A 23,795-nucleotide genomic window follows, 5' to 3' on the forward strand; every position below is an offset into this window, starting at 1 on the left:
CTAATAAACACAATACACAGGAATACAAGGACATTAACTTGTGCTGCCAGAGACTCAAGGCACGAATTGTAGCAATCTTTGTGAGTGTCCGCATACATTATGGACACATTTAAGAATAGAAACCTGCAGACTTGACCATTAAAAGGAAGTGTAGGAAAGTTCAAAAAGTGGCACATAAGTAAAGTACATGATGTTGTTAAATTATTTATTGATCAAATACACTCGTTATTTTAATAGTGTGAGATTGTGATTTGTTAACCACACAAAACAATGCAAATGGTGATTTATTTATTATTGTATCTACACTGGACATTGTGCCCTTTGGTGTAAGCAGGGCTATCATCGTGTTACATACGTTGAATTTTACATCACTTTCATTGGTTCGCTGATATGCTGAACACTGCAACCCTGTGTATCTCGTGCACAGAATAAGGTGAATGATGTGAATCTTACCATGCATGTCAGAAATGAAATATGTTAACCGTGTTTATGGATTTCTATTATGAATTAGTTAAAATTGAGTGGGTTGGTGCAATATTGGTGCAATATACTGCTAATGTGTTGTTATCAGATATTCAGCTTAAAAAAGAGAAATAAATCACAATAAAAAGGGAAAAGATGCCTATGTTCCTTCCACAGTGTGTGGGGAGTCTGGCCCGGATCAGCACGGCTGGAACACCAGGGTGAAGTTGCGGGGAGGTTTACAATGTTTTTTAATTTAATGTTGTCCCTTGTCTAGTCCGAAATAATGTTTATCATTAGAATTAAAAATCTGGAGAAATATATATATGTGTGTGTTATATGATTATATACATTTATATCACATTCACAGATGTGTGTGTGTATGTGTGTTCTTTCCAACACAATCTAATCAGTTGTATGCTCGCTGAATAAAACCATCCTTAAGTTATACATCATTTGTAAATCTTGCCCAAAAACAAATGTTATTTTGTTAAATACTTCATTTAGATAACTCCACCATTACAGACAGATCTCATTCCACTCTCTGGCTATTGGGAAGACCAGACCCATTTTATTGTTGAGAAACAATTCCATAGACACAAAAACATTAAGTAACATTCCAGGTGTAGAGCAGCTGGAATCTTTATATTGCTATTATTTTCCCAAATAATTGAGTAGTGAACAGTGTGATTAGATGAATTACAGAGTGCAAGTGTAATACAAACTCAAACACAGCACATGAGTCATTTAAAAATAACTGTTTAAAAATACATTAAAATAGAAAATTAACAGAATCGTAATTTATAAACATTAATCTTTAACAAAAATTAACAGAATTATGAATGAACAGAATTATGAATTATGAATCTAACCCTGTATCACACACACAAACTGTTCCCCCCCAACGCTGCTTACACTGCGAGAGGGATAACCAAAGTCGGGTCGGGTTACTGAAATGGCCGAAGAAATGGCCCACATTCCGCTCTGTTCCATACTACACGTCAGCCCATTGGATTTAGCAGGAGTGGACTATCTTGCTCGCTATAGGATCTTTGATTATAATGGCTCAGTGGCTGTGCTTCCCTTGGAGAGGCTGCCTTGCCTGTATTTGTGAGATACAAGCAGGCAGGCCTCACCTCAGAGGGTTTACTCTTGTTTGAAACCCTTCAATTTGTGCTCGCCCCATGCAATTTGAGGTAAAAACGTAACAGCCCGCTCTCGTCTCTCTTCCCCTCCCATTGGCAAGCGCAATATATTTCAAGGGGGCTAGAAAACAAAAACAGGGATGTAATGCAATACAATACAATACAATACCGTTTATTGTCATTTGAACCTCAAATGAAGTTCAAACAAAATTTAGTTTCTGCAGTCATACAACATGAAAAGAACCAAGAGAATTTACACAAATATCCATCACAGTGAATCGCCACCTCCACCGGCCGATGAAAGACCCCCTAAATTAACTGATTCAAGCCCCACGGCCGAAGCCTCACACTAATACATCTCGCTCTCTCCTCCAGCCCAGCGCGCCGCTTGACTCAGGGGTGATTCGGTACAGCGTGGAGTTGGCGCCCGATGAGCAGAGGGAACTGGGACCGGGTCACCGCCAGGGATGCGGTTCTCTGTCTAGAAGGTAGAGGGTCTGCTGCGGCTGCTGGCAGGTACACAGAGAGGCCACCCGGCCCGTGCGTTGCTGCTGCCTCACTGCGCCAGGGACACGGGTTTAGATCCTGACTCCGGGCGCTGTCTGTACGGAGTCTTTTTCTCCCCACTAGCAAGATATTGATCTCACTCTTGCTGCTGAACAGACTGAGCACCAGCTCTCCAAGCGCTCGCTCCGCCATCTCTCTCGCTTAAGTTTATTTTGACAGTGGGTTTCCACAGGGCTCACGGCTGAAGCCTCCGAAGCCTCGCGCGCGCGCGCGTGTGTGTGTGTGTGCGTGTGCGTGTTTGTGCGTGTGTGTGTGGGCACATGCGGCCGCCAAGAAATTGTGTCCCCCCCCCGGAGAAGTCATTGGACAAAGTCAGCATGGATTTATGAAAGGTAAATCATGTCTGATGAATCTTATAGAATTTTTCGAGGATGTAACTAGTAGATAAGGGAGAACAGGTGGATGTGTTATACCTGGACTTTCAGAAGGATTTCGACAAGGTCCCACATAAGAGATTAGTGTGCAAACTTAAAGCACACGGTATTGGGGGTTCAGTATTGATGTGGATAGAGAACTGGCTGGCAGACAGGAAGCAAAGAGTAGATGAAAACGGGTCCTTTTCGGAATGGCAGGCAGTGACTTGTGGGGTACCGCAAGGCTCAGTGCTGGGACCCCAGCTATTTACAATATATATTAATGATTTGGACGATGGAATTGAATGCAACATCTCCATGTTTGCGGATGACACAAAGCTGGAGGGCAGTGTTAGCTGTGAGGAGGATGCTACGAGGCTGCAAGGTGACTTGGATAGGTTGGGTGAGTGGGAAAATGCATGGCAGATGCAGTATAATGTGGATACATGTGAGATTATCCACTTTGGTGGCAAAAACAGGAAAGTAGACTGTTACCTGAATGGTGGCCAATTAGGAAAAGGGGAGATGCAACGAGACATGGGTGTCTTGGTACACCAGTCATTGAAAGTAGGCATACAGGTGCAGCAGGCAGTGAAGAAAGCAAATGGTATGCTAGCATTCATAGCAAAATGATTTGAGTATAGGAGCAGGGAGGTTCTTCTGCAGTTGTACAGGGTTTTGGTGAGACCACACCTGGAGTATTGTGTACAGTTTTGCTTTCCTAATCTGAGGAAAGACATTCTTGCCATAGAGGGAGTACAGAGAAGGTTCACCAGCCTGATTCCTGGGATGTCAGGACTTTCATATGAAGAAAGACTGGATAGACTCGGCTTGTACTCGCTAGAATTTAGAAGATTGAATGGGATCTTATAGAAATTCATAAGGGGTTGGACAGGCTAGATGCAGGAAGATTGCTCCCACTGTTGGGGAAGTCCAGAATAGGGGGTCACAGTATAAGGATAATGGGGAAGTCTTTTAGGACCGAGATGAGAAAAACATTTTTCACACAGAGAGTGGTGAATCTCTGGAATTCTCTGCCACAGAAGGTAATTGAGGACAGTTCATTGGCTATATTTAAGAGAGTTAGATGTGGCCCTTGTGGCTAAGGGGATCAGGGGGTATGGAGAGGGCAGGTACGGGATATTGAGTTGGATGATCAGCCATGATCAAATTGAATGGCGGTGCAGGCTCGAAGGGCCGAATGGCCTACTCCTGCACCTATTTTCTATGTTTTTATGTTTCTATAGCAACGGTTGTCATCTTTCAAAATTCCATAAATTGTAGAACTTTTCCCACAAAACAGAAGGTAGCAAATTCCAGAAAGGAGGGAGATTAAAAAAATGGAAAGTTACAGATCAATCTGCCTTTTAGAGTTATGGAAAATAATGCAATCTATTAATACAGAAGTTGTAACATGGTGCTTCAAATAAATAAGCTGGGTAGGGTCAAGATTGATTTTCAATGACAAATGTTTGACAAATCCATTCAAGTGTTTTTTTAAGGTTTAACTAGCAGGGGTAAGATGGTGTGTATTAGACTTTCAGAAAGTATCCAACTAAGTCACATTAACAATTTGGGCGAAGGGATCAAAATGTATAGAGGTTTGCTAACCAAAGCAGAGTGGCTGTGTGAGCTGAACAGGATTAGGAGAGGCTTCTTTGGATAATGACAGGTTAAATGAATGAGCAGGGGCATGCAGATGAAATATCATGCAGAAAAATGATTGGAAGAAACACAAAAAGTATGTTGTTTATGACGCAGTATCCTGGGCATGATCAACTTGGTTGAACGTCTGTGGCAATGCCCCAAAAGAAGAAAGAATGACAAAGACCAATGTGGAGACCACATCAGATGCACAACGGGGACAATCACAGTAAATACTGCAGTTTCCAGAGTAAAAGGGATTTCAAGACACTGCATGAAAACAGCACCGTGCCAGAATTTCAAGCTTTAGTTGCCTTCACTGGAGTTCATCCCCATTCACTCACTGGTGGCTCCTGGATCATGTGATTGATCTTTGCCACCTTGATCTCCATTACTGGAATGAATCAGGATGGCATTCTATAAAGCCTTTGCCTGAAACAAATATGTTTTAAGTGAGAAAAGTGTGGCACGGAGGAGCAGCGGTAGAGTTGCTGCCTTACAACTCCGAGTTCCAGACTTTGTACATTCGCCCGTGGGTTTGTCCGAGATCTTCGGTTTCCTTCCACACCAAATACAGATTTGTAGGTTAATTGGCTTGATATGCATGTAAATTGTTCCAACAAAGAATCAATGATCCTTTATTCACTTCCATACCTGCACCTCAAACGTCTGGATTGAATCCCCTTCCTCGTTGTACGTGTACTGTCCCAATAGGATCCCTTCGGCTTGATTGTCATCATCCAAGCCCTGTGAATAAGTAGAAATTAGCAAGCTTTGCATACAGAAAATTACTCTCCAGTCACCCCAACAATTATACCTGCCTGGTGGAAGCAGGACTTTCACCCTTGCCTAGAAGAAAGCTTGGTTGAATATGTAAAGTCATAAAGTAGTTGCCTAAAAGTCAATTGGAAAAATGTCATAACCTCATTTAGCACATGAAGTGAATGTGTACACAATCAAACAAAATGAAACGATGTTGTACATGCGTAGTATCATCTCTCATCTGTGGGAGAAGATGAGAGTGGTCGCCCACAGGGGCCTCATCAGGCACCTCTATACCCACATAACTAGAGTGGCAGCAAGTCATCCTCAATCCTGAGAGAACACCACTGACGAATTGTTCACACCCCCTCAGGAAAGCACTTGGCATAAAAATTGTCCCTAGTATGTGTTAGGGTAGTGTTAACTTGAATCTCATCTATTGGTTGTAAAGTTGCTTCATCACTGTATGAAGCCTTTGTGGTTAGCAGTGTTGAGGATTGTGCAATAAAGTGACAAAACTCAGTGAAGACAGTGAAAACCCAGAATCACAGTTTAAACACCAGTATGAGCAACTTGTGTAGCATGAAAGATTGAAGATTATTTTAGAGGGCCTTCTATTTGAGGGATTATTGTTCTGGACTGTGAAATGGAATTTGCTCATTTTTAACAGAACTTGTTAATGCTATTGACGTGGATTGTGAGACCACTCGGGACCCTGAACATGGAACCCAATGTCCAAGAAAGCCTTGCCATGTTCAGCTGCATGCTCCATACAAACACCATGCTTCCCAAACATTCATTCATATTCTATACGTTTCACTCACATAAACAGAGAAGTCTTGAGGGGCACTTCTAATTGATCCACGCGGAGAAATGGATCTTGGAATGTGCTCTAGGATAAAGGCTGTAGGCCTGATCCGGACAGCAAGCTTGATGACAACAAAGCCTTGGGAGCCTTTAAATGGCTAACAGTTCCCAGGATGAACCTCCGGCTGCAAGAGAGATCAAGAACAAAAAAATTAGGAAAGATTCTCAGTTTAATTTAGAGATACAGTGCAGAAACAGGAAATATTAACACTATCCCACCCACACTCGGGACAATTTTGTTTTACATTTACTGTAAATAAGCAAAATCCACAATCTGAAGTTCAAGATCATCTTTAATCAGTACCCATATTATAACGGTACAGCAGGTCGTTAGTTGTTAGTTCATCGTAACCGCTTCTAAGACTGACCAGTGTAGGAAGTGGGTGTTAGTATGAATCACACAGTAGGGTGGGGTTAGTGATGCTATTCTACTATAATTGGCTTTCATGCATAAACCAATCTACATTTACCAAGCCAATTAACCTACAAACCTGTACGTCTTTGGAGAGTGGGAGGAAACCGAAGATCTAGGAGAAAACTCAAGCAGGTCACACGGGGAGAACGTACAAACGCCGTACAGACAGCACCCATAGTTGGGATCGAACCGGGGACTCCGGCGCTGCAAGCGCTGTATGGCAACAACTCTACCACTGTGCCGCCCACAATTCTCTACCCACAGTTATCCCCCTTCCTTTCAACAGAACACTGATTCTTCCTAAAGGGACAGCAAAGATTTGTATTTTTGGACACGATGCACATGAGCATATGAGGATACATACAGAATAATGAAAGGCATAGAGTGGATGTAGAAAGGATGTTTCCACTGGTGGGAGAGTATAGGACCAGAGGTCAAAGCCTCAGAATTAAAGGGTGCGCCTTTAGAAATGAGGTGAGGAGGAACCTCATTGCCACAGAGGGCTGTGGAGGCCAAGTCAGTGGATATTTATTTAAGGCAGAGATAAACCAATTCTTGATTCGAACCGGTGTCAAGAGTTATTTTGGGAACAGGGATGGGTTATTGGGGTGAGGGTTACTTTGGCAGGAATCTGCAGTCGCCACCCCTCAATGTTTTCTGCCAATTTACCTCAACCCTGCACAATGAGAAAACGCGCTACAATTTTCCAGCTATATGACTCCATAAGTAGATTTAAAAAATCTGAACTGAATTGAAGATTTGACAAACACACTGGCAATCTACATCCAGGTGAGCGGAATGGGGAGCAGAAAGCTCAGAGTTTGGTTAAAGCAGATAGAAGGAGCCCACTTTTCCTTGAGGAAGGATATTTTTGCTTTGGAGGGAACGCATCAAAAGTGCAGCAGATTAACTGTAGGGATGGCAGGGCTGACGTATGAAGAGCTATCTGGTCAATATTCACTGAAGTTAGGAAGGAATGACAATTTTATAGAAACCTACAACATTTAGAAGTTGTAACAGGACTGGAAAGATTCGAGGTAAGATGTTCCTGATACTGGGGCTTTTTAGGACCAGGATCACAGTGCGAGGATAAGGTGAGGTCAAGTAGAACTCAGAGGGGGAAAAATCTCTTCATCCAGAGTGGTGAACCAGAGGAATTCTCTATCATGGAATGCAATTGAAATCAGATTGTTGAATATACTCATGAGTTAAATATTGTTCTTGTAGCTAGAGGGACCAAGAGGTATGGGGAGAAAGGTATGGGGAGTCCCCAAACTGGGGATCAATTTGGATGATCAGCCATGATCACACTGAGGGGTTGAGTGGATTTGAAGGGCCACATTGCTTACTCCTGTTCATAATTTCCATGTTTCTATTCCACATCCCAGAACTGTGGTACTGAACAAGCACGCATAATGGGCCAATACATGACTTTTTTTGACATATATATCAATACCTTGCATTCTTCTGACTGGGAAGAACTGTCATGCAGACAGATTATGTTTCACATAAACCTGGGGAAAGCAGAAGGCACACTAGTTGTGGTGCTCCCAACAGCAAATCTTGAAGTTGTGGACATATAGCGTCCCTATACCTTTCTGCCTCTAGGAGAGGATTCGAAGGTCACTGCTTTCAAGACAGAAGGGAGCAGCAGTACAAGGATTATATACCTGAATTACAGCTCTGGGTGAGTGAGATTGGTACCACAGTGAAATGCCAAACAGACTAAGAATAGTCTTGGTCTCTAACGTCTCTGTGCAGCGAGTGTGGATCACACTGCCACCTAACAAGAGAAAACAGGATCATTATCATATCACTGAATGGACTAGGTTAATCATGAATCCTTCAAGAAATATGCAGGTTTGCAGAGAACTGCAAAACTCTGGCAGAGGGATTGGAAAGGTTTTGATTGAGTGTTGACCACTAAGAAGAATTTTCCAATTTGTCCAAGAACTCAACACATCCAGCACAACTGCAGAAATAATTTAATGTTACAATCTCAATTGTTTAAGTAAACTTGAAAGCTAATTTTCATACAATGTCCAACAGGTTGGAGCACAGGATCCAGCTGAAACTATCAATGCACAGCTGAATGGCCACCAGGTGGTAGTGGTTGGATAAGTACCTTCCCAAATCTCAACCATTTACTTGCTCTCATCAATTTTCCATTCAATACAACTATAATAAACTAGGAGCCATTTTTGCAAAAAATTAAGTACAATGAGAAAGATTTCTGTGACATAAAATGGAAGCAAAACTTCTACCCACTGACCAAGATATAAACATATTGTTATTTGTGGGCAGTTCGCTGAAAACATGTGCAACAAATGACTGCTGTCTGCATAGGTTTTTTTCCTCAATTATATAAAGCTATATAGCATTACATCTGACCTAGTTTAGAGACTAACCAGAAAGGACAATTTATCTTGTAGAACATATATTTTTCATATATTGTAGAACATATATTTACATTGCAGGAACAGGCCTTTTTGTCCCACTGTGTCTGCACCAACCATGATGTCAGCCTAACTCATCCCATCTGACTGGGCATGGTCTACATCCCTCTACCCCTTGTCTGTACATGTATCTGTCCAAATGCCTTTTAAAGATTACTATTGTATCTGCTTCCACCACCTCCCCTGACAGCACACCTGCAGCTGTGCAAGAAAAACTTGCCTCACACATCTCCTTTAAACTCCCCCCCTCTCACCTTAACTCTATGCCCTCGCATATTTGACATTTCCACTCTGGGGAAAAGACTGCCTGCTCCATCTATATGTCTCTCATAATTTTATATACGTCTATCAGGTCTCGTCTCAGCCTCTGACGCTCCAGCAAAAAACATTCCGTTTGTCCAACCTCTCCTTATAGCTAATATTCTATTCTAACCATATAACAATTACAGCACGGAAACAGGCCATCTCGGCCCTACAAGTCCGTGGCGAACAACTTTATTTTCCCTTAGTCTCACCTGCCTGCACTCATACCATAACCCTCCATTCCCTTCTCATCCATATGCCTATCCAATTTATTTTTAAATTATACCAATGAACCTGCCTCCACCACTTCCACTGGAAGCTCATTCCACACCGCCACCACTCTCTGAGTAAAGAAGTTCCCCCTCATATTACCCCTAAACTTCTGTCCCTTAATTCTGAAGTCATGTCCTCTTGTTTGAATCTTCCCTATTCTCAAAGGGAAAAGCTTGTCCACATCAACTCTGTCTATCCGTCTCATCATTTTAAAGACCTCTATCAAGTCCCCCCTTAACCTTCTGCGCTCCAGAGAATAAAGACCTAACTTATTCAACCTATCTCTGTAACTTAGTTGTTGAAACCCAGGCAACATTCGAGTAAATCTCCTCTGTACTCTCTCTATTTTGTTGACATCCTTCCTATAATTGGGCGACCAAAACTGTACACCATACTCCAGATTTGGTCTCACCAATGCCTTGTACAATTTTAACATTACATCCCAGCTTCTATACTCAATGCTCTGATTTATAAAGGCTAGCATACCAAAAGCTTTCTTTAACACCCTATCTATATGAGATTCCACCTTCAAGGAACTATGCACGGTTATACCCAGATCCCTCTGTTCAACTGTATTCTTCAATTCCCTACCATTTACCATGTACGTCCTATTTTGATTTGACCTGCCAAGGTGTAGCACCTCACATTTATCAGCATTAAACTCCATCTGCCATCTTTCAGCCCATTTTTCCAAATGGCCTAAATCACTCTGTAGAATTTGGAAATCCTCTTCATTATCCACAACACCCCCTATCTTGGTATCATCTGCATACTTACTAATCCAATTTACCACACCTTCATCCAGATCATTGATGTACATGACAAACAACAAAGGACCCAACACAGATCCGAGGCACCCCACTAGTCACCTGCCTCCAACTCGATAAACAGCCATCCACCATTACCCTCTGGCTTCTCCCATTCAGCCACTGTTGAATCCATCTTGCTATTCCTGCATTTATACACAACAGTTGAACCTTCTTAACCAACCTTCCATGAGGAACCTTGTCAAAGGCCTTACTAAAGTCCATATAGACAACATCCACTGCTTTACCCTCGTCAATTTCCCTAGTAGCCTCTTCAAAAATTCAAGAAGATTAGTCAAACATGACCTTCCAGGCACAAATCCATGTTGACTGTTCCTAATCAAACCCTGTTTATCCAGATGCTCATATATATTATCTCTAAGTATCTTTTCCATTAATTTGCCCACCACTGAAGTCAAACTAACAGGTCTATAATTGCTAGGTTTAATCTTAGAACCCTTTTTAAACAATGGAACAACATGCGCAGTACGCCAATCCTCGGGGACTATTCCCGTTTCTAATGACATTTGAAATATTTCTGTCATAGCCCCGGCTATTTCTACACTAACTTTCCTCAATGTCCTAGGGATTATCCTGTCAGGACCTGGAGACTTATCCACTTTTATATTTTTCAAAAGTGTCAGTACTTCTTTTACTTTGAACCTCATAGTATCCATAGCTACTCTACTAGTTTCCCTTACCTCACATAATTCAATATCCTTCCCCTTGGTGAATACCGAAGAAAAAAAAATGTTCAATATCTCCCCCATCTCTTTTGGCTCTGCAGATAGCTGTCCACTCTGTCTCTCCAATGGACCAATTTTATCCCTCGTTATCCTTTTGCTAATAATATAGCTGTAGAAACCCTTTGGATTTACTTTCACCTTACTTGCCAAAGCAACCTCATATCTTCTTTTAGCTTTTCTAATTTCTTTCTTAAGATTCTTTTTACATTCATTATACACCACAAGCACCTCATTTATTCATGCTGCCTATAATTATTGTAGATCTCCCTCTTTTTCCGAACAAATGTCCAATTTCCCTTGAAAACCAGGGCTCTTTACAATTTTTACTGTTTCCTTTCAACCGAACAGGAACATAAAGATTCTGTACTCTTAAAATTTCCCCTTTAAATGTCCTCCATTTCTCTTCTACATCTTTCCCATAAAACAAAATGTCCCAGTTCACTCCTTTTTAATCATCTCGCATCTCATCAAAGTTAGCCTTTCTCCAATCAAAAATCTCAACCCTAGGTCCAGTTCTGACCTTCTCCATAATTATATTGAAACTAATGGTATTGTGATCACTGGACCCGAAGTGCTCCCCAACGCATACCTCCGCCACCTGTCCCATCTCATTTCCTAACAGGAGGTCCAGCACTGCCCCTCCTCTAGAAGGTACCTCCTCTAGTAGGTATTCTAGCATTCTGTCTAATCCAGGCAGCATCCTGGTCATTCTGCAGATGGCTGAAACCTAAAGCAGATCTTCAGTTTTCTGCACAATTCCAATTAAATCCAATGTTAGCTTGAGAAGACCCAAGCTTCTATCCACATTTCAAACCATGAGCTTGTCTTCTTTTCTTGCACTTCTACAGGTGTTTAAGATTTCATTCGTCTGCCACTAGTTGCATCTCCACCGATCCAGCTGGTATCGACATTCATCTCAAATGTCTCCTGGTCTCCAGTCTATCTATTTTGTTCTCACTTTCTCTGCAACGTAAACTTTGCTTCAAGGAATAAAACTGGCTAACCAACAGAAGAGGGGAGCAATTAAATCAGGGCAGCACAGTGACGGATCGGTAGACCTCATGCCTGACAGCACCAGAGACTTGGGTTTGATCCTGACTACAGGTGCTGTCTGTACGGAGTTTATACATTCTCCCTGTGACCGCATGGGTTTTCTCCGGGTGCTCTCCATCACTCCAAAGATGTACAGGTTTGTAGGTTAATTGTAAATTGTAAAATTGGCCAGAGGGCAGAATAAGACCCACCATTACTTCAAACGCATTAAATGACTTGGAGTTCCAGATTTGCAGATGATTAATGGAATTGGAGGCAAATACAGAATAGGGTTTGAACAGGCTGGTTACAGCTGTAATTCAATGTGAAATATTTCACTTTGGGAGGAGGGGTAAGGCAATGTAAACTAGAGGGCACAATTCTAAAAGGAGTGAAGAAACAAAAGTGTCTCTGGAATCGGTGACGTTTCGGGTCGAGATCCTTCATCAGACCTTCAGATCCTTCTTACACACGTGGTTGATATATGTGCCTAGTTTACTGAAAGAAGGAAGTTTAGGATGTTTAAAACCTCCTGTACTTTATAAATAACGGCTCAGGGTACAAGAACAAAGAAGTGATGGGGAACTTTGTAAAACACAGGCTTGGCCACAGCTGGAGTAGTGCATCCAATCCTGGCTGCCCTTGACCTCCGAAAGCCATGAAGCTTCGGAGAAAGTGCACAAGAGAGTAACCAACGTGTTTGCAGGGATGGTGGAGCAGTGGACAGAATGAAGATGGCCGATGGTGCCCCAGGGCAAGGCCATCCCACCGATGGCTCGGCCTTTAAATGAGTTGTGGCTGGTGCAACAAGTTGAATTAACATTCAGCTGTGTGAATCTCAGCAGCTCTGTGGAAACCTGTACTGTCAACATAGATTTGTACTTGCCTATTCAGGACATATTGCCCAGTGTGAAAGAGCACCCCATTCCACAGGAGCAAGTCAAACATGACTAAAGTGCCAGCCCACACAAAACCCTTTCAGTCTGTTACATTCGGAGTTTTACTTGGCCCCTGCTTTTGTCTGATACTTACCAGCAGATTCCAGTGCATAATCCACCAATCCAACCCTGTCAGTGCTGTACAGTTTCAGGGCTTGCTCCACAATGCTTTTCACTTCCTACCAAAGGATAAAATAACAATGTGGGATAAGACTGGGGCAGTAGAGTGCAATAGAGTGTAGATTCCACACACATACAGGAACCAGACGTGCAATGCTCCCTTCAACAGTTCCCATAAAATGATCCTTCTTATCCATTCCCATAATCTGGAATTAGCAAGGTGTAATAAAAGTGCGCAATGGAGAGCTCAAGTATACTGCATAGAAGGCCGCAGGATTATGTGATCAGGTCAAAAAATATTAAAGTTCCCCAACACGGACCTGAAGGACCGTGTTTGGGGAACTGGAGAAGAAACTGGAGGGAAACATGGAATGCAAAGGTCCCCGGGTGTTGTACCTCTTGTGAACAGGTTCACCTACTTAGAAGCTGTCGGGAAGCTACTTAGAAGCCTTCGACATCCTGCTAAGGTTTTCCTCTAACATAGAGGAAATCCTTAAAAAGTGCCATCAGAGGCAGTACCTACTCAGGAAGCTGAAGTCATTTGGGATTAACAAAGACATTCTCACCACATTCTACTACGCATTCATTGAAAATGTAATAACCTTCTCTTTCACTAGCTCGTTCCACTCCATCACCCTGCAAAACAGAAAGTGCCTGTTGAATGTGGTCAAGGTCTGCTCAAAAATCATTGAGCAGTCCGTCCGAACTCTCACTGCCCTATGCGACCAACAGTCTGTAAAGTTAACACGCAGGATTCTTCAGGACTCCTCTCACATCCTGTTTCCTGAGTTTGAGTGGCTCCCCTCAGGACGCAGACTCCGCTGTCCGGGTTGTCGGACACAGGGGAGGAAGGCAACCTTCATCCCCAGGGCTGTCCAGCTTTTTAATGCTGATCACTGACTCATGAACATATGAAATGAAATAACCTTCTATATGCACTTTTTAATTGAAGCACTTAGGAAGCACTTTAAAAACTATTACTATGTGTTGAATGTTGATGTGCGGTGTGTGTTGTGTGATTGTGCAGTGTGTCTGTGGAATGCGTGTGCTGGTTGATTGTGCAGTATGTGTGTTGCCTATGTTTGTTGATTGTGTCCCTTTTTAAAAAGCTATTGTCATGCGCCCTTTTAAATTGCCCCTCGGGGACAAATAAAGTGCTTTGAATTGAATTGAATTGAATTGGACAGAAGAACGTTATTACACTGAGCGGCGGACTGACTTGCGAAGCAAATAGGACTGTTGAGCCAAAACCAAAGAAGCCAACATCAGGCAATTCCATTGTAGTTGGAGACTCTATTGAGAGAGGTACGGACAGGGGTTTCTGCAGGAACAGACGGGACTTGAGGATGGTGTGCTGCCTTCCTGGTGCCAGGATCCAGGATGTCACGGACAGAGTGCAGAAAATCCTCAAGGGCGAATGTGAACAACCGGAAGTGATAGTGCATGTTGGCACAAACGATGTCGGAAAGAAGGGGATGAATATTCTGCAGCGTGACTTTAGAGAGCTCGGAAAAATGCTGAAAAGCAGGACCTCCAGGGTTGTTATCTCCGGTTTGCTTCCAGTTCCTCGTGCTGGCAAGAGCAGGAATAGGGAGATACAGGACCTAAATGTGTAGCTGGGGAACTGGTGCAGGGGGCAGGGATTTAGATTCTTAGATCACAGGGATCTGTTTTGGAGTAAGGGTTCAAACTGTTCTAAAGGGACGGATTGCATCTGAACAGGTGGGGGTACCAGCACTCTGGCAGGCAGGTTTGCCACTGTTACATGGGTGGTTTTAAACTGAATAAGTGGGGTGGGGTGTCAAATGGGATAGTCGAGGATGGAGTTAAAGGGAAAGAGAGTAAAGGGATGGTTAATGACCCCAGAATTAACGGGAAAGGAAGCTCATAAAGGGATAGGAGCTTATGGCCAAGTGTAATAGGGATCAATGTGAAAGGTGAGATGCATAAGGAATTAAAAGTATTGTACATGAATGTGTGAAGTATAAGAAGTAAAGTAGATGAGCTTGAGGCTCAGTTAGAGGATGGTAGATATGACATTGTGGGGATTACTGAGACGTGGCTGCAGGAGGAGTTAAAACTGGCATGTAACAAAGGTAATGCCACTGTGGTGATGGGGGATTTCAATATGCAGGTAGACTGGGAAAATCAGGTTGGTTCAGGACCCCAAGAAAGAGAGTTTGTATGGCAGATGCAGTATAATGTGGATACATGTGAGTTGAAGGGCTCCCTCCCTCCTGCCCTTCAACTCACACGGCAGCGCCAGCGCCGCTTATCCGCGCAACACCATGCCTGCCAGACTCCCCATTGGGCAGCCGGGGAGAGAGAGGGAGGGGGGAAAGAGAGAGAGAGGGAAAGAAAAAAAGGGAGGGATGGAGGCAAAGGGAGACAAGGGGAGGGAATGTAGAAAGGGGTATGAAGGAAGGAAAGGAGAAAGAGGGAGGGTGAGGAAAGAGGGGGGATGGGGCTGGAGGGAGGAAGGGGGAAGTAAAGGTGTGTGTGCTTGTGTGTCTGTCTCCCTGTGTGTGTCTCCTTGTGTGTGTATGTGTACCTCCCCGTGTGTGTCTCCTTCTGTGAGTCCCCCTGTGTGTGTGTGTAGGAAGGAATTGCAGATGCTGGTTTAAACTGAAGATAGATACTAAAAATTAGAAAAACTCAGCAGGACAGGCAGCATCTCTGGAGAGAAAGAATGGGTGATGTTTCGAGTTGAGACCTTCAACCTGAAGAGGTTAAAAACCAGCCATAAAACACAATGACTGGACATGTGCATCATCCAACTAAGGGAAGAAATCAGAATCATGTGTTCATCTTTATTCACGTGACAAATATATTACAGAAAAAATAATTTAATGGGGAGGCACGGGCACGCAGCGGTAGCGGTACCACATGGGTTTTCTCTGGATATTCCGGTTTCTCCCATATCCGAAAGACGTGCAGGTTTGTAGGAGTATGTTTGTAGAATGCAAATAGTAGGAGTAAACGTGTCCTTTTCAGAATGGCTGGCAGTGACTAGTGAGGTACCGCAAGGCTCAGTGCTGGGACCCCAGCTATTTACAATATATATTAATGATCTGGATGAGGGAATAGAATGCAACATCTCCAAGCTTGCAGATGATACGAAGCTGGGGGGCAGTGTCAGCTGTGAGGAGGATGCTAGGAGGCTGCAAGGTGACTTGGATAGGTTGGGTGAGTGGGCAAATGCATGGCAGATGCAGTATAATGTAGATAAATGTGAGATTATCCACTTTGGTGGCAAAAATAGGAAAGTAGACTATTATCTGAATGGTGGCTGATTAGGAAAAGGGGATTTGCAACGAGACCTGGGTGTCATGGTACACCAGTCATTGAAAGTAGGCATGCAGGTGCAGCAGGCAGTGAAGAAAGTGAATGGTATGTTAGCATTCATAGCAAAAGGATTTGAGTATAAGAGCAGGGAGGTTCAACTGCAGTTGTACAGTGTCTTGGTGAGACCACACCTGGAGTATTGCGTACAGTTTTGGTCTCCTAAACTGGTGAAAGACATTCTTGCCATAGAGGAAGTACAGAGAAGGTTCACCAGACTGATTCCCGGGATGTCAGGACTTTCATATCAAGAAAGACTGGATAGTCTTGGCTTGTACTCACTAGAATTTAGAAGATTGAGGGGGGATCTTATAGAAACTTACAAAATTCTTAAGAGGTTGTACAGGCTAGATGCAGGAAGATTATTCCCGATGTCGGGGAAGTCCAGAACAAGGGGTCACAGTTTAAGGATAAGGGGGAAGTCTTTTATGACCGAGATGAGAAAAACATTTTTTACACAGAGTGGTGAATCTGTGGAATTCTCTGCCACAGAAGGTAGTGGAGGCCAGTTCATTGGCTATATTTAAGAGGGAGTTAGATGTGGCCCTTGTGGCTGAAGGGATCAGGGGGTGTGGAGAGAAGGCAGGTACAGGATACTGAGTTGGATGATCAGCCATGATCATATTGAATGGCAGTGCAGGCTCGAAGGGCCGAATGGCCTACCCTGCAACTATTTTCCAAGTTTCTTTTATAAATTTAATTAGAAGTACAATCATATGGCACCAAAGTGCCTAATATATATTTTCATATTCTATGTTTCTACGTAGGTTAATTGGCTTCTGTAAATTGTCCCTGGCGTGATGGATGGAATTGGTATGATAGATTGCTGGTCGGTGTGGACTTGGTGGGCGGAAGGGCCTGTTTCCATATGTATTTTTACATGTATATCTTAATTTCATTGAACCATATATGATTGAATATGTGGCATTATTTTCGTCTTGTTTCTATATTCAAAGGGCAAGGTCCGAAACATTGCCTATTTCCTTCCCTCCATAGATGCTGCCGCACCCGCTGAGCTTCTCCAGCAATTTTATCTACCTTGGTATAGCAACACTTATAGGGGTGTATTATAGACCGCCAAACGGGGAACGAGAATTGGAAGAGCAAATATGTAAGGAGATAGCAGATATTAGTAGTAAGCACAAGGTAGTGATTGTGGGAGATTTCAACTTTCCACACATAGACTGGGAAACACATTCTGTAAATGGGCTGGATGGGTTGGAGTTTGTAAAATGTGCGCAGGATAGTTTTTTTTGCAGCAATACATAGAGGTACCTACTAGAGGAGGGGCAGTGCTGGACCTCCTGTTGGGAAATGAGACGGGACAGGTGGCGGAGGTATGTGTTGGGGAGCACTTCGGGTCCAGTGATCACAATACCATTAGTTTCAATATAATTATGGAGAGGGTCAGAACTGGACCTAGGGTTGAGATTTTTGATTGGGGAAAGGCTAACTTTGATGATATGCGAGATGATTTAAAAGGAGTGAACTGGGACATTTTGTTTTATGGGAAAGATGTAGAAGAGAAATGGAGGACATTTAAAGGGGAAATTTTAAGGGTATAGAATCTTTATGTTCCTGTTCGGTTGAAAGGAAACAGTAAAAATTGGAAAGAGCCCTGGTTTTCAAGGGAAATTGGACATCTTGTTCGGAAAAAGAGGGAGATCTACAATAATTATAGGCAGCATAAAGTAAATGAGGTGCTTGAGGAGTATAAGGAATGTAAAAAGAATCTTAAAAAAGAAATTAGAAAAGCTAAAAGAAGACATGAGGTTGCTTTGGCAAGTAAGGTGAAAGTAAATCCAAAGGGTTTCTACAGCTATATTAATAGCAAAAGGATAACGAGGGATAAAATTGGTCCATTGGAGAGACAGAGTGGACAGTTATCTGCAGAGCCAAAAGAGATGGGGGAGATATTGAATAATTTTTTTTCTTCGGTATTCACCAAGGAGAAGGATATTGAATTATGTGAGGTAAGGGAAACTAGTAGAGTAGCTATGGATACTATGAGGTTCAAAGTAAAAGAAGTACTGACACTTTTAAAAAATATAAAAATGGATAAGTCTCCAGGTCCTGACAGGATATTCCCTAGGACATTGAGGGAAGTTAGTGTAGAAATAGCCGGGGCTATGACAGAAATATTTCAAATGTCATTAGAAACGGGAATAGTCCCCGAGGATTGGCGTACTGCGCATGTTGTTCCATTGTTTAAAAAGGATTCTAAGAGTAAACCTAGCAATTATAGACCTGTTAGTTTGACTTCAGTGGTGGGCAAATTAATGGGAAAGATACTTAGAGATAATATATATAAGCATCTAGATAAACAGGGTCTGATTAGGAACAGTCAACATGGATTTGTGCCTGGAAGGTCACGTTTGACTAATCTTCTTGAATTTTTTGAAGAGGTTACTAGGGAAATTGACGAGGGTAAGGCAGTGGATGTTGTCTATATGGACTTTAGTAAGGCCTTTGACAAGGTTCCTCATGGAAGGTTGGTTAAGAAGGTTCAACTGTTGGGTATAAATGCAGGAATAGCAAGATGGATTCAACAGTGGCTGAATGGGAGAAGCCAGAGGGTAATGGTGGATGGCTGTTTATCGGGTTGGAGGCAGGTGACTAGTGGGGTGCCTCAGGGATCTGTGTTGGGTCCTTTGTTGTTTGTCATGTACATCAATGATCTGGATGAAGGTGTGGTAAATTGGATTAGTAAGTATGCAGATGATACCAAGATAGGGGGTGTTGTGGATAATGAAGAGGATTTCCAAAGTCTACAGAGTGATTTAGGCCATTTGGAAAAATGGGCTGAAAGATGGCAGATGGAGCTTAATGCTGATAAATGTGAGGTGCTACACCTTGGCAGGACAAATCAAAAATAGGACGTACATGGTAAATGGTAGGGAATTGAAGAATACAGTTGAACAGAGGGATCTGGGTATAACCGTGCATAGTTCCTTGAAGGTGGAATCTCATATAGGTAGGGTGGTAAAGAAAGCTTTTGGTATGCTAGCCTTTATAAATCAGAGCATTGAGTATAGAAGCTGGGATGTAATGTTAAAATTGTACAAGGCATTGGTGAGACCAAATCTGGAGTATGGTGTACATTTTGGTCGCCCAATTATAGGAAGGATGTCAACAAAATAGAGAGAGTACAGAGGAGATTTACTCGAATGTTGCCTGGGTTTCAACAACTAAGTTACAGAGATAGGTTGAATAAGTTAGGTCTTTATTCTCTGGAGCGCAGAAGGTTAAGGGGGGACTTGATAGAGGTCTTTAAAATGATGAGAGGGATAGACAGAGTTGATGTGGACAAGCTTTTCCCTTTGAGAATAGGGAGGATTCAAACAAGAGGACATGACTTCAGAATTAAGGGACAGACGTTTAGGGGTAATATGAGGGGGAACTTCTTTACTCAGAGAGTGGTAGCGGTGTGGAATGAGCTTCCAGTGGAAGTGGTGGAGGCAGGTTCATTGGTATCATTTAAAAATAAATTGGATAGGCATATGGATGAGAAGGGAATGGAGGGTTATGGTATGAGTGCAGGCAGGTGGGACTAATGGGAAAAAAAAAATTGTTCGGCTCGGACTTGTAGGGCCGAGATAGCCTGTTTCCGTGCTGTAAATTGTTATATGGTTATACCTTCGATTCTCCAGCATCTGCAATTCCTTCTTGAACAAGGTTGATTGATTTATTTGTGCAGAACAGTGATGGAAGTCTGACTTTTGCTTTGTTTCTCTGTGTTTTTCTCTATATATATGCAAGACAGCATTAATATAATCTGATTTCCATACATGAATATAGTCATTATTGCGCTGCACCTGTTGATCTGTGCCTGGCCTACATTGTGGAATGTAATTAGGAATGAAATTTAGCCTAACCTTATTCATACCTAATCCAATTTAAAGCATAAATGTTGCATTCAAGTGTAAGTTAAAAGACTCGCTACAGTATGCACCAGATTGCACAATTTCAAGCTGAAAAATGCAAAAGCTCCCTACTTAGGGAAGATTCAAACAAGAGGACATGACTTCAGAATTAAGGGACAGAAGTTTAGGGGTAACATGAGTGGGGACTTCTTTACTCAGAGTGATAGCGGTGTGGAATGAGCTTCCAGTGGAAGTGGTGTCGGCAGGTTCATTGGTATCATTTAAAAATAAATTGGATAGGCATATGGATGAGAAGGGAATGGAGGGTTATGGTATGAGTGCAGGCAGGTGGGACTAAGGGAAAAAAGTTGTTCGGCACGGACTTGTAGGGCCGAGATGGCCTGTTTCCGTGCTGTAATTGTTATATGGTTATTATACTTTGGGAGGGGGGACACACCCCCTATCCCCCACACCCTCCTCCCCCCCCCACCCCCCTACCCCCTGTGTGATTTACTCGGCAGGTACCTACTTATTTTTGCCAGTTTCTGCCTGTTATTGCCTGGACCCCCAGGGCTGTGTGTGCTGCTCCAAGTTGTCCTGTGAGTTACTCACTGTGTCTGGGGTTGAGACAGTCGGGACCCTCTGCTGCTCTCACCCTGGGGCTGGGACCTCCCGGCCGGCCTTTGTACACCCTGTAGGGGCTGGGACCCCCGGCCCGGCCTGTGTGAGCCCTGTAGGGGCTGGGACTCCCGGCCTGGCCTGTGTGGGCCCTGTAGGACGGGATAAGCAAGAATCTTTTGGGATAAGGTCGCTTGTGGCAAAGATACTAGAGATCCTCTATAATCTTTGATCTTTGGCTTGTGGAAGGCAGCGCGTCCGTGACGTCATTTGCGGGATGAGCGCTCGGCTCGGGCCGGTCCTCCAGGCGGGGCCAGCGGATGACAGATGGTCCTCCAGGCGAGGTGAGCGGACGAGTGAGCGGAGCGGGGGGGTCTACGCTTCACCAGCGGTCTCTGTCTCTGTCTCTGTCTCCGGGGCAACGGGCGGACGGGCTGAGCCGTGAGTACCCCGGCGGGCGGGGTCCAGGTCCGGGTCCAGGCCGCCGCCTCGCACCGGGAGACGCACACAGTGACCGGGCCTGGGGTTGGTGGAGAGCTCGGGGATGTTGCCGGGTCGGGCCTGATCTAGGGGCTGATGGGTGGCCGGCCGGCCGGGGGGTGGAGGAGTAATGTCAGGGGGGGGGGGGGGGGTGGGGGGTATGGGTGGGGATGGTGGGGGCGGAGTAGTAGTGTCCTATGAAGACAACATCAAAATTGTTAAAGGTAAAACCAAAGCAATCTTTAATCAAATCGTCAGACAATAAACAATAGGTGCAGGAGGAGGCCATTCGGCCTGTCGAGCATGCACCACCATTCAATGTGATCATGGCTGATCATCCCCAATCAGTACCCCGTTCCTACCTTCTCCCCATATCCCCTGACTCTGCTATTTTTAAGAGCCCTATCTAGCTCTCTCTTGAAAGCATCCAGAGAACCTGTCTCCACTAAGGCAGATAATTCCACCGACTCACAACACTGTGGAAAAAAGTGTTTCCTCATCTCCATTCTCAATGGCTTACAACCTTATTCTTAAACTGTGACCCCTGGTTCTGGACTCCAACGACACTTTGAACATGTTTCCTGCCTCCAGCGTGACCAAACCCTTAACAATCTTACATGTTTCAATAAGAAATCCTCTCATCCTTCTAAACTCCAGTGTACAAGCCCAGCTGCTCCATTCTCTCAGCATATGACAGTCCCAAGATCCCGGGAATTAACCTTGTAAACCTACGCTGCACTCCCACGATAGCAAGAATGTCCTTCCTCAAATTAGGGGACCAAAACTGCACACAATACTCCAGGTGTGGTCTCACTAGGGCTCTGTACAACTTGTTATAAAGGCCACCATCCCATTCGCTTTCTTCACTACCTGCTGTACCTGCATGCTTACTTTCATCGACTGATGAACAAGGACCCCCAGATCCCGCTGTACTTCCCCTTTTCCCAACTTGACGCCATTTAGATAGTAATCTGCCTTCCTGCTTTTGCTACCAAAGTAGATAACCTCACATTTATCCGCATTAAACTTCATCTGCCATGCATCTGCCCACTCCCACAACCTGTCCTTCATTCTCACAGCATCCTCCTCACAGTTCACACTGCCACCCAGTTTGTGTCATCTGCAAATTGGCTAATGTTACTTTGAAGTTCAAGTTCAAGTTCAAGTGAGTTTATTGTCATGTGTCCCTGTATAGGACAACAAAATTCTTGCTTTGCTTAAGCACACAGAAAAAAAATAGTAGGCATTTACTACAAAACAGATAAATGTGTCCATATACCATGATATAAATATATACACACATGAATAAATAAACTGGTAAAGTGCAAATAACAGAAAGTGGTTATTAATAATCAGAGTTTTGGCCGAGCCAGGTTTAATAGCCTGATGGCTGTCGGGAAGTAGATATTCCTGAACCTGGTTGTTGCAGTCTTCAGGTGCCTGTACCTTCTACCTGAAGGTAGCAGGGAGATGAGTGTGTGGCCAGGATGGTGTGGGTCTTTGATGATACTGCCAGCCTCTCTTCCTCTCCAGGGCGCTCAAAATGCTGAACCAAGCCACGATGCAACTGGTCAGCATGCTCTCTACTGTGCACCTGTAGAAGTTAGAGAGAGTCTTCCTTGACAATCCGACTCTCCGTAATCTTCTCAGGAATTAGAGGCGCTGATGAGCTTTTTTGATAATTGCGTTAGTGTTCTCGGACCAGGAAAGATCTTCAGAGATGTGCACGCCCAGGAATTTGAAGTTCTTGACCCTTTCAACCATCGACCCGTTGATATAAATGGGGCTGTGGGTCCCCCTCCTACTCCTTCCAAAGTCCACAATCAGTTCCTTGGTTTTGCTGGTGTTGAGGGCCAGGTTATTGCGCTGGCACCATATGGACAGTTGCTCGATCTCCCTTCTATATTCTGACTCATCCCCATCAGTGATACGTCCCACAACAGTGGTGTCGTCAGCGAACTTGATGATGGAGTTCCCACTGTGGTTGGCTACGCAGTCATGGGTATAGAGTGAGTACAGCAGGGGGCTGAGCATGCAGTCTTGAGGTGCTCCCGTGCTGATTGTTATCGAGGCTGACACATTTCCACCAATACGAACAGACTGTGGTCTGTGGATGAGGGAGTCGAGGATCCAGTTAAATCTCTTCATTGATGTATATTGTAAATAGCTGCGGTCCCAGCACTGAGCCTTGCGGTACCCCACTACTCACTGCCTGCCATTCTGAAAGGGACTCGTTACTCTCTGTTTCCTGTCTGCCAACCAATTTTCAATCCATGACAGCACCTCACCCCCAATACCATGTGACCTAATTTTGCCCAATAATCTCCTATGTGGGACCTTATCAAATGCTTTCTGAAAGTCCATGTACACCACATCCACTGGCTCTCCCTTGTCCATTTTCCTAGTTACATCTTCAAAAAATTCCAGAAGATTAGTCAAGCATGATTTCCCCTTCGTAAATCCATGCTGACTCGGACCGATCTGTTGCTGCTATCCAAATGTGCGGCTATTTCATCTTTTATAATTGACTCCAGCAACTTCCCCACTACTGCTGTCAGGCTAACTGGTCTATAATTCCCTGTTTTCTCTCACCCACCTTTCTA

The 23,795-nt window shown here is 43.7% G+C and overlaps 1 long non-coding RNA gene across 9 annotated transcripts; it reads right to left on the reverse strand.

Annotated features, from left to right (window-relative positions):
• Positions 1-1,013: 1,013 nt before the first annotated feature.
• Positions 1,014-21,262, reverse strand: LOC129693453 (uncharacterized). 9 transcript variants are annotated; one of them, XR_008722876.1, is made up of 7 exons: positions 20,624-21,262; positions 12,864-12,948; positions 7,886-7,998; positions 6,292-6,327; positions 5,758-5,925; positions 4,826-4,918; positions 1,014-1,728 (listed from the first exon to the last, which is right to left on the reverse strand). It is a non-coding gene; the product is annotated as an uncharacterized LOC129693453 (long non-coding RNA). The 9 variants fall into 9 exon arrangements; XR_008722879.1 differs by having other exon boundaries at positions 20,620-21,262; XR_008722874.1 differs by having other exon boundaries at positions 20,707-21,261.
• Between the last annotated feature and the right edge of the window lie 2,533 nt (positions 21,263-23,795).

This window comes from Leucoraja erinacea, unplaced genomic scaffold, assembly GCF_028641065.1.
Source record: "Leucoraja erinacea ecotype New England unplaced genomic scaffold, Leri_hhj_1 Leri_301S, whole genome shotgun sequence".
In the NCBI taxonomy this organism is placed as follows: domain Eukaryota; kingdom Metazoa; phylum Chordata; class Chondrichthyes; order Rajiformes; family Rajidae; genus Leucoraja; species Leucoraja erinaceus.